At 35.0% G+C, this 12,114-nt stretch overlaps 1 long non-coding RNA gene across 1 annotated transcript; it reads left to right on the top strand.

The window, feature by feature from the left end:
* The first annotated feature begins 1,959 nt into the window (after positions 1-1,959).
* Positions 1,960-10,171, top strand: LOC131594632 (uncharacterized). The gene is made up of 2 exons (XR_009281434.1): positions 1,960-2,106; positions 2,197-10,171. It is a non-coding gene; the product is annotated as an uncharacterized LOC131594632 (long non-coding RNA).
* Positions 10,172-12,114: the final 1,943 nt, after the last annotated feature.

Below are 12,114 nucleotides of genomic sequence, written 5' to 3'. Positions count from 1 at the left end.
TCTTATATATAGGAACAGAGGTAGTATTATTTACGGTGGAGGTAGCCGAAGTAAACTTTCCTCTTATTCTTCTACTTGGTGGAAAGACATTGTTGATATTGGAAAGAATGCTTTTAAGGACCCAATCGTTAATTGTTGCCGATTTACGGTTACTAATGATTTTTCTACTCCTTTTTGGGAGGCTTGTTGGATGGATGGTGACTCTTTGAGGTATGTTTACCCGGAGCTTTATGACATTATGCTTTTAAAAGGAGTTTCGATTGGAGCGATGGGAGGTTGGTTGGATGGTAAGTGGAGTTGGGGGGGATCTTGGCCTATCCGAGTCCCGCTTATTGGAGGGAGGGTGGTTGGATAATTTCTTGGCTCTTCAGGACCGTGTGGAGCTCTCTTTAGTTCCGACGGTTGCTCCTGGAAAAGATAAGGTCAAGTGGTGCGGTGGAGTGGGAGTAGAATTTTCGGTGGCGTCGTGTTATGATTTATATGCGAAAGAGTTTACTCCTTTCGGTCCTATTAACAAGTATGATACGGCGTATAGGTTTTTGTGGAAGGCGGAAGTACCTTTCAAAATCAAGGCCTTTGGTTGGAGACTTTTTCAAGATAGAATGCCTTCGAAGGAGCTTTTGGTTCATAGAGGTATTAACTTTCCTTTATATAAAACTAGATGTACATTTTGTGATTATTACATGGAAAGCACGATTCATTTATTTTTTGGGTGTAGAGTGGTTAAGGACATTTGGAGAGGTATCGCTCTTTGGGTGGGAAAGGGGGTGGACATGGAGAGGTTGAGTGTCTTTCGAATTGTATGAATTGGCATTCTTTTTTTTGGGAGCAAAGGGTGCAAGAAGGTAAATTAGATGTGGTGTGGCTTGCTACTACTTGGACTTTGTGGTTGACAAAGAATGGGGTTTGCTTCCGTGAGGAAGGTTGGAGTTTGGATGATATTCTTTGGAACATTAAGAATCTAACTTGGAAATGGTCTTTTTGTGGGAAAATTACCCATGCCAATTACTCCTTTTATGAGTTTAGTAGAGATCCTATTCTTTTTCTCTCATAATTGTAATTCGAGTGTAATTTTCCTTTTCTTTTGTGGGGTTGTTTTGTTTTTCTTCCCCTTTGTAAAAAGGTTGGACAACCCTTAGTTCTTCATATTATATATATATATATATATATATATATATATATATATATATATATATATATATATATATATATATATATATATATATATATATATATATATTCTCTTGTTTTCTAAAAAAAAATTCCATTCTGCTTTCTTTTTCAAATTTGTGGTTGTTTTATGATTTCATGTTAATTTTTAGTGTGTTATTATATAAAGTCCAACCTTTAGTGCATGTGTAGAGAAATCATGTGATTTTAAAATCGAACAAACAGTTTAGTGTGCGTGGGAAAATATAGAGATTAAAACATCTATTTTTATTTATAATCTATTAAATTAGAAGCGGAGATCCTGACGTTAACATTTCATTCTCATTTTTACCACATCATTAATATTTTTATGTGATACCTCCCTAAATTCATTTTGATTTCTCAATAGTTTAACCAGAAGGTCTTTGATTCAAACCAAGACAAAAATATTTCAATGTAATATTTAAATATTAACTTTGATTTATCTTTTGATATATTGCTTCTAAAATTATTTTAATTTCTTTTTAATATAAAAAATTAAATGGTATAATATTTTTTTCATCGTACATTTATAATGAATAATATTTTCATGTTTAATAAATTTATTAATCATATTTTATCAAAACAAACTCTTAACATATTTAAAATTATAAAAAAAAAAACAAATAAACGGATTAATATCTGCACATTGCATTTAGTTAATTATAACTAAAGAAAGAGATGAAAACAAGAATAATATTATTTAAATATAGGATAAATTATAACAACAATCAAGAGACGCTAGCCAATAAATTCTAATTTAAGGAATGTCACTTTTCACACTATAAAACAATTATACAAATGCATACTTCAAAATGCAAATGAGAGAGCATATGGCACATATTCCTAAATTTGTTAATGTTATTATTTTTCTTTTCATATTTGTAGTTGTAACTAATGATATCGTTGTATCCGTTGGTAAGTTTAGTTTTCCCATTTATTTTATAACTATGATTTAAATTTAATATATAATGTTTCATTTCTTATTATTAACTTTTTTTTAATTAGACATTACAGGAGTTTTCCAATGCAAGTCTAATAAAGAATGTCGTGAACAGATGACAGATTGCGACCCTCCTAAAAAACCAAGGTGTATATTAGACACATGTAGATGTTTTTAATTGTAAGTATAGTACTAAAAAAATTATTCATGAATTTGCAACTATAATGTTGGATGTTTAGAATTTTAATTGATTATTTTTCTTCTTTGGATATTTTTTCAAAATCAATTTTACTCCTTCAAAAGTAATTCTATTAAAAGTTATAATTCCTAGTTTTTGAGTTTACTAGAATCAATTCTACATTTATTATATATTATTTATTACAACTCTTTTAAATTTTTCTTTTTACCCTCTTTAATTTTCATAAATTACTTCTTTTCTGGTTGATTTGTATTATCATTTTGGTAATTATACAATTCAAAATCAATTTTGCTAAAGCTATCCAAACAATATTAATTGATAACAATCACTTATATATTATTGTATCCACATAAATCAATTCTTCTAAACTCAATTTTATTGAAATCAATTATATCAAACTCAATTCTTTCATAATCAATTCTATCCACCACCAATTCAAACACACCCTCAACCTATTTTCTATGAACCTTCAAATAAATTTAATCCACTCAATTATTTATTATTGTATTAGGCCACTGTTGTTGCATTAGTTCACTTTTGGAAATTAAAATATCAATTTTGTTATGATAAATTGAATTTGACGAAATAAATATCTTTATTATTTGGAAAAGAATAAAAAATGATAAATTAAAATTTATCTACAATTTTTTATTCTTCTATCACTATTGTGTTTTACGAATTTTAGGTTGAACAAAATTTATTTTGAAGCATAAGCATTTGTTTTTTTTTTTTAAAAATTAAAATAGGTATTTCAAACAAAATATAACCACTTGTTAAGTAAAGAAGAAATTGTATCACCTAGAGAAGATATTGTAGCAAAAAAAAATGATTAATGATAAAAAAATTGAAAAAGAAGCAACACAATTTGTTATATCGTTTTTATTTTCTTGCCACTCACAATTTTCTTTTTAGGTTGCATTATCTTCATTAGATGATGCAATAGAGTTTGATTAATGAAAGATGAATTTATGAGGTAGAAGATGAAGTTTGTATAGGGTACAATTTTAATTTCATTCGTAAGTGCTGGAACACTTTGTCAGGTGATATTATAAGTTTTGTTTCTAAGTTTTTCGAAAGAGCTAACCTTCCAAAAGCTATTTTGGCTTCTTTCTTGGCGTTGGTTCCGATAGTTGAAAACTCTCAATTGTTATCTGAGTATAGACCCATTAGTTGAGTGGGGAGTCTATACAAAATTATTGCGAAGTTACTAGCTAATAGATTGCGACTAGTGGTTGGTAAATTGGTGTCCAAATCCCAAACAACTTTTATTCCTGGTAGGAAAATTCAAGATAGTATTGTGGTATTGAATGAATTGATAGATTATGCAAGGAGGCAAATTCATTGTTTTTAGGGAGAGGTAGATTAAGTGGATAGAACCTTGTGTGTGTACGACATCGCTTTCGGTCATGGTGAACGGAAGTCCAACGCCTGATTCCAGGATGGAAAAAGGATTGCGGCAATCCTTTATCGACTTTTATATTCACTTTGGTTAAAAAAGGTCTAGCATTGTTGGTTTCAAGAGTTGTTCAAGGTGGGGCGTTGAAAGGTTTTTCAATGAGTCAAGGGTTGGAGTTTGAATTATTACAATTCTTAGATGATACCATTCTTATATGTGAGCCTTCGTGGAACAATCTTTGGTGTGTAAAGGCTTTGTTAAGGGGGTTTGAAATTATTTGTGGTCTAAATATTAATCTTTGTAAAAGCAGCCTCATGTGTATTAATGTGGAAGAAGTGTTTAGGCAGGAGGCTGCATAGCATTTATGTTGTGAAATTGGATTTGTCCCTTTCAATTTTCTTGGTATTCAGGTTAGGGTAAATCATAGAAGGAAAAAAGTGTGGAAACAAGTTATTAGTAACACGAAGAATATGCTGTCATCATGGAAAGGGAAATTCTTGTCGATAGGTGGGATGATCACCTTGATCAACTCAGTTCTTAATGTAATTTCAATATACTATCTTTCTTTCTTAAGGATTCCAAAGATTGTTCTGAAGAAGCTTTTAAGAATTCAACGAGAGTTTTTATGGAGTGGTGGATTGGATAAGAAGGGGGTCGCTTGGGTAGATTGGTGTGAAGTTTGTTGGTCAAAGGAAAAGGGAGTTTAGCCTAGTGTAGCGGGGAAAATCTGATATCGAAGCCATAGGATTGACTCGAATCAATATTTCGTTTGAAATCGCCACCGCGCTTTATTTTTTCAAAGGAAAAGGGATAAGAACGAAAAACCCAAAGTTTTGTTTTTTAAAAAAACAAGAAATAGATCTCAGGTACGGGTGTTGATTATATGAGGGGAAGGTTTTAACCACCCCTCATATCTGTGGTATTCCACAGGAACCTTTTTGAAAATTTGTGTCGTGTGTGCTAAAAAGAGTTTGTTTTATTTTTAAAATAAGCTCGGCAAAGCGTTAAGCTTTGTGCCTACATACCTCCTCGGTGCAATGGAGAAGTCAGAGCTAATGTAGTTCCCCTTTAGGGAAAACGGTTTAAAAAAAACGAATAAACACTTTATCGTCGTCGGAGAGAAATACTCAGCCATTGATCTTGAGCATGAGAACAAACGAGTTCTTTGCATCGCAAATGAAAGAAGGGCTCCAACTCGGATAAAATCGACGAGTATGCCACTAGCTCTCTCACGCGGAAAAGACCTCATTATATCAATCAATTTCAAAATCGTGGGGTATAACCACTCGGTTCGACAATTAATCGTGTCTAAACTTTTGAAAAAAAGGCCACTAAGGGCAAAAGATATTTTAAAGAAAAAGTTTTGAAAAGGTTGCAAACATAAGAATGTTTTGGAAAAAGGGAGAAGATTTTGAAAATCTAAGAAGTGAGAGGAGATGAAGAGGCTATCCTATTGCGTAAAATGAAATCTAAGGAAAGAAACGGTCTAACCGATTTAAGAAGCCAACACTTGACATTAAGAGTCAAGGTAGTTTCCCATCCTTTGGACTTATCAATACCAAACCAACACATTACCACTTGGGGATCCAGATGAACTTATTGTCTTTAGCACCACTTTACATTAAGCACATTAAAATTCTGACAAAAATTAGGCAGAGTAACGGCTGTTTTCGGGTAAAATCCTTATATCAATGCCTTGGAATTAACCATCAAGGGCTTTCAAGGAAATACCTGCATATACAAACAGACAACAATCCAATGCCAGATAGACAGAATAACAGCAGAGTAACAACAAAATAAGGGTCCAGAGGCACTGAGTCCATAAGTCCGAATCTCCAAAATCCTCAGGATAGTAACCAATAGTCCAAAAGAGAGCCTTATGTGTTTTTTAGATTTTGGTTTTTTATTAGTGTTTTAGCATAAAAGTAAAGTATGGTCCAATTGGACAAAAAGAAAATAGCGGAAACATAAACATATGTCCAAATGGACAAAGAGAAAATAGCGGAATTATAAACGTCCAAATGGACAAAGAAAAAATGGCGGAATGTAAATATGATGAAATGATAAAGTAAAGCGATAAGGAAAGAAATATAAAGAGCGGTATAATAAATTGCGGAAATTAAAGTCAATTGTTAGATGTTAAAGATAACCATCTTGAAACTTGTCAAGTATGTTATCAAAGTTAGTAATGAAGATCGATGGTGAGTGAAGGATGTACTCGGATTTAAAGTCAACGGAAACTTATCAGAAGCTTGATAAAATCATAGCGACTACACGATAAATTTCCATAAGTCATAAATCAACCGCATACAATTCTCTTCCATATTTGATCTTTTTTATTCGGGACACGAAATATTGCGCTATGTTAAGCAGATCGCCAATTGATTTATGTAGAAATCACCCTACAACGAGGCCGGTCAAAACTTTATGTGCTAATGCATGCGAGAAGAACGATATGTAGATCGCCTTCCGAAAGCAATACCGCACGAAAAGAAAATAGGTAACGATCTAGTCTTTACTAAGAATCCATAAGAACTCTCAAAGTATTAAGACTTTCATCGATCAAAAGAAAAAAAGGAGAAGAAGAAGATAAAATGCATAAAGATAATCAACTCACACTATCATTAATATCATTTATCTAATATTATGGATTTGGTTCTTTCAAACCTATCAACATCCTAGATCCAATGATATTAATGAAGTGGAGGAAGTAGGAAACCAAAACAAGCATAAAAAAGGCAAAAATCCACATTCTGCCAGCAGGAAATCGATTCATGCAGGGGGAAATCGATTTCCATAGTGCAGTTTTCACAAAAAACAGGTTACGTTCAGCAGGAAATCGATTTCCTCAGTGTAATTTCCAGCAAAAACAGCATTTAAAGGCATGAAACTTGACTTGAACAAATATACAAACACCTTATGATCACACATCAATTGAAGCACGAATTTTCCATCAAATCACCATCAAATAGCACCAATATAGCATCAAAGATGCATTGAACACAAGCAATAAAGATCTACATCATGGATCTAGCAAATTACCACTTCTTTGAACAAAATTCTTGGAGTAGCTTCAAGAGCAAGCACAAAGTGTGTAGATCCTCAAGTTTGGAGATGAACAAACAAAGAAAAGAGTGAAATGTAGGAGGTTTAGTTCAAAATTAGCAAGATTCAATGTGAATCTCACTAATCTTATGAAGATGAACTTTGGGTGAGGGTTTTGGAAAGGGTGAGAAATGAATTTGCAAGCAATTTTTTGGCTCTCCAAGCTTGAGAAATGAGAGAGTAGTGGGCTCTATTTATAGAATTGGAGCAAGAGTAGTGGTAGTTTGGTCTTTTTGCATTTGGTAATTAGCTTGTGTTTAATTGGTGATTAAAGTGGCATTTAAATGGTAAGAAATGGTAAAATGAGGTTTAAGTGGGTTTAATGAAGAGATTAATTTTGATGAGGTGGAAAATTGGTAAAATGATCAAATAAAAAGGTGCCAAAATGATGTCAAGCTTCCCTCCTTATATTTTTTGAATTTCGCCTTAAGGAAATCGATTTCCCCAGGAGTGAAATCGATTTCTCTCTGTTCCAGAAGAGAAATTGGCGCAAAATACACTAGGGAAATCGATTTACCCAGGAGGGAAATCGATTTCATGCTGTCGAGAATGTGATTTTGGTGAAGATTGCTGCAGGGAAATTGATTTACCCAGTAGGGAAATCGATTTCATCAGTCAAAGATGTGAAAAATGCCTTGTTTATTGCATGTCTTGGCTTGGTACCTACAAAACAGAAGCCTACAAAGAAACAAAGCAATATTTTTGGTATTTGGGTTAGTATAATATGCATACAAGATAAACAATTGTTGGTGCTTGATGGTCCCTCTTGTTGATGAGGTGAGTGTAACACCATAAACAAAACTTCCAAGTGAAGCTCTTAATTAGTGATTGGGATATGAATGATATAGGATCTTAGGGTCAAAAATTGGGGTATGACAGATGCCCCTATTTAAGTTTCTTCGATTTGGAGATACGATGATTGGAAATCTTCGTTTTGACAAGATCGAAGAGACTTAAATATATAAAACACAATTTTTGATCTTAAGATGCAATGCAATGTTAATGAATGCCTATGATGATGAAACATGATAACACTGGGGAGTACAAAGAACTCCACTGGGGAAAACAAATGTCTTGCTAGCATAACTCCGCTGGGGAAGGCAAGACTTCGTTGGAGAGATGAAACTTTGGTGGAGAAAGAAACTTCTCTGGGGAAAACACTTCGCACCAGAGAGGTTAAAGCATCCTCTTTCACTGGGGATGGGAAAAGGAGAACATCCTCTTTCACTGGGGATGAGAAAGTATGCATCTTGAATCAGAATGCCAATCTTCTGTTAACAGAAATCACACCATCGTACCACTGATGATATGAAGAGATGTACCGCCGTACCACTGACGATAACACATACCAACGTTCCACTGCAGGCATGAAGAGATATACCACCGTACCACTGATGATATAAAAGGGATAATTCATTGACGTACCACTGACGATGAAAGAGATGTACCGCCGTACCACTGACGATAACACATACCAACGTTCCACTGAAGGCATGAAAGAGATATACCACCGTACCATTGATGATATAAAAGGGACAATTCATCGACGTACTACTGACGATGAAAGAGATGTACTGCCGTACCATTGACGATAACACATACCAACGTTCCACTGAAGGCATGAAAGAGATATACCACCGTACCATTGATGATATAAAAGGGATAATTCATCGACGTACCAATGACGATGAAAGAGATGTACTGTCGTACCACTGACGATAACACATACCAATGTTCCACTGAAGGCATGAAAGAGATATACCACCGTACCATTGATGATATAAAAAGAGATGTACCGCCGTACCATTGACGATAACACATACCAACGTTCCACTGAAGGCATGAAGAGATATACCACCGTACCACTGATGATATCAAAAGAGATGATTCATCGACGTACCACTGACGATGAAAGAGAACACACCAACGTTCCACTAAAGGTGATCTACCAAGTTGAATTACAGCCTCAATGGTTGACGATAAGCTGCTGAGAACAATAAGTTGTCGCTAAGATTAGGGATCAACTTCTTCTTTAATCAAGGACATGGCTTGAGAAAAGGAACTGGATGCAAACTGTCACTTCTGATGAAGGGACATACCATTTGCTGAGCTTCTTCCACTTGGAATCAAGAAGTTCATAAAGCCTGAGAGATTATCAGTTGATGTGAAGATAAGATTGATATGTAGAGACACACAAACTTTCTCAAATAACGAGGTTTCCATTTGTTGTCAACCAAAACATGATGGGGATAACACAAGTTGCTCCAAGTTAAAACCTGCCCCTTGCTTTCAAGCACATCACTGCTGGAAAATAAGCCTTTCAATATCTGATAAGAACATCAATCACAAATGAACTTTCCATTGTTGAGGAACGAAGAATCCTCAATAGGTGCAAAATAAATGCCTTCTCAATCTAGATTTCCCAGCCTAGAGAGGTTCAAAATAGTATTGTAAGAGATCAAAGTTCAACTCCAAGAACAAACTGGATAGAAACGGTCAAACAAAGCTTTGCCCCTTGAGAAATAACCTCAACTGGGGGTTAATTCCATCCTGAAAAATGAGCTGAGGAGGAACACCGAAGAAAAATTCTTCCACGAGGAACAAACTCATTGGGGATTATCAGTCTCTGCGAGGAATTTACAGATCATCCTCTTCTTATCAAAAGATCGGGCAACACCCCAAGCTCTATTATGGGGAATCAGAGAAAATTTCTTTGGAGAAAATCACCATTATGAACTTGCAGAGGAAATAAGAAGTTAACATCAAAGCAAACAAATTAACATGCGGGGGATTTTAGTTCAAAACTCAACACAAGATGAGAAAGAAAACCCAACAGTCAACCGTTGTCTAAAAACTTCTTGGTAGAGAGTGACATACTCTGGACTAATCATGGAAACAACCTTTGTACCTCAAGCTAAAGAGGTAATCAAGGTTACTTATGATTCACAACTTGCCCCAGACTACATGGTCTATGAAAGGAAACTACCTCAAAAAGGTTCATAGAGATCCTTAGCATCATGAAGACTTGGAATAATCTGCCCCAGATCAACAGATTTTTGGAGAGATTTGTCAAATCTCGACGTAGCTGCCCCAGATTGACTAAACTTGGCACATTCTTTTACTCGACAAAGTCTTCGAGCTTTGCCCCATGATGGTAATCAAACTTGCAAAAGCATTATACTGGGAAAACAACATGCCCCTGGCAATGTTTTAGTTTTCTACTGATGATCAGATGTAAACTTCCTGGATGTCAAACAAATGTTTACAAGCAAAAAAATGTTTATTCTGAGAATGATAATGAAAATGTAACAATTATGTAAGTCTTGAAGTTTTAAAAAGATGTCGCAAAACCTTGTGAACGAATCATTGGTTAAGGCATGACATATATATTTTTTTTATGCATATGATACCAACACAAATTTTCAGCATAACCGATAGGAGTCAGGAACGCTTTCTTGTTTAAGTATGCTCTCGAAATGAACCCTGCTTCAATTAGGACTTTAGAGGGTTGTAACGTGGCCTGGTTCACGGTTTTTCAGAAAAAAAGATTTTTAGGCTCAAAGTTTATTTAGCCCACCCCAACTTCGTGATGTTCTCCAGTCCTATGTTCAGTTAACTCAACATGACTATTCATCTCTCAAAAGGATTTTGTGCCATTAATGATCCAATGAAGCTTTCTTGGAGATAGCAGTCACCCTTTTGTCTTCATTTCTGTATTCACACAGATTTGTTCACTGTTGAGGACTTTTGCTTTGTAGTCCTTTCTTTTCACTTTTCACTTTTTTCTTTTTTACTTTATTTTCCCTAACTTTTGCCTGGACTGATTATTTTGAATTGATCGTCCAGCGGGATGCTCTAACTTTTGCCTAAGTCATTTATTTCAAGTTTCTGACTTAGCGAGCCTTTTTTTTCTTTTCTTTCTCTTTTTTTCTTTTGATTTGAACAAATCGTGTGACATTGACTTTGTCTTGACTTGTTGAGAGGGTTGTGACTGCCTCATTCTTTGGCGGATGGAGGATAACGATTGTGGTTTTACATTTCCATGCCCTTTGATACGCGGTGGATAACCATTGTGGTTTTCCATGATCCAACCTTTGATGTGCGGGGAATAACCATTGTGGTTTTCCATGATCCAACCATTGATGTGGATATGACATGTTTAACCTTTGGATGCACAATCCTTTTTGAAATCTGAACACTTGGTCAAGTCAACTGAACACTACCCTGCCCCAGGTTAAAAATTAGGGTTTTTTTGTTTAGAAAAGAAACTCCTACTTCAAGGCTCAAAGGGGTTAACAAGGGATTATCTTCCTTATATCTCCGGTGTTTGGGAATTTGAAACAATGCCTGTACATCATCAGCAGGGTCTTATTCAAAAGCATACAACCAAAAATTTTGCGTTTTCAGATCATCATCCTCCCTCCCATCTCTGCATAAGCAAGAGTTTGGCAAAAGCAATTGGTATCATAATGCATAAAAACAAATAAACATGAGTGAAACGAATGAATTACTTCAAGACAAAGATTATCATTGTGTTAGCATTAACATTCAAAAATAAACAAGTTTCTACATGCAAACAATGCATTGAAAAACAAGAAATATTACAAATGGAAATCAATAAGAATACTAAAAACTGAGAACTCTCTCCATCTGGGTTTGTGCTGAAGGAAACATCTTTCAAACTTCAAGGCTGCTACTAATAGATCTTCATTCATGCTTTGGCAAGGGATTGTTTTGAACATTGGAAAGCCAAAATACCAGCACGAGTCAATCTTTGAACTTCAACCTTTAGATCCCAACAATCTTCTAAACTGTGTCCGGGAGCATCCTGATGAAAAGCGCAAGTAACATCAGCATTGTACCACCATGGAATCTTCTCTGGAATTGGAGGTGGTGACCTTGTCTGAACCAAATTCTTATGAATTAGAGCAGGGAACAATTCTGTGTAGGTCATAGGGATAGGATCAAAATTAGGCTTTCGAGATTGATTTTGCTCATTCAGTGGAGGAACTCGTTGACGAGTACTCTGCAGATAATCTGGAATTGCATGAACTGAATTGGATACAGGAATGACATAGGAAACATGTTGATGTTGAGGATGATTGTTTCCTCCCCTGATTCTCTTCTTTGAAAAGTCATTACCAAACTTCTTCACACTACCAACTGAGTTACCTTCTTCAAGCAAACACTCCTTTCGGACATCACTTTCTAGAAGCGCATTCATATCCACCTCTCCACGGGAGTCAGTAGGTGTATGGACTACTATCCCCTTAGGAAAGGATG

The sequence above is a fragment of the Vicia villosa genome, linkage group LG4, assembly GCF_029867415.1.
Source record: "Vicia villosa cultivar HV-30 ecotype Madison, WI linkage group LG4, Vvil1.0, whole genome shotgun sequence".
Taxonomy (NCBI): domain Eukaryota; kingdom Viridiplantae; phylum Streptophyta; class Magnoliopsida; order Fabales; family Fabaceae; genus Vicia; species Vicia villosa.
Note: the sequence above shows the minus strand (reverse complement) of the source record. Positions and strands in the feature narration are given on the sequence as shown.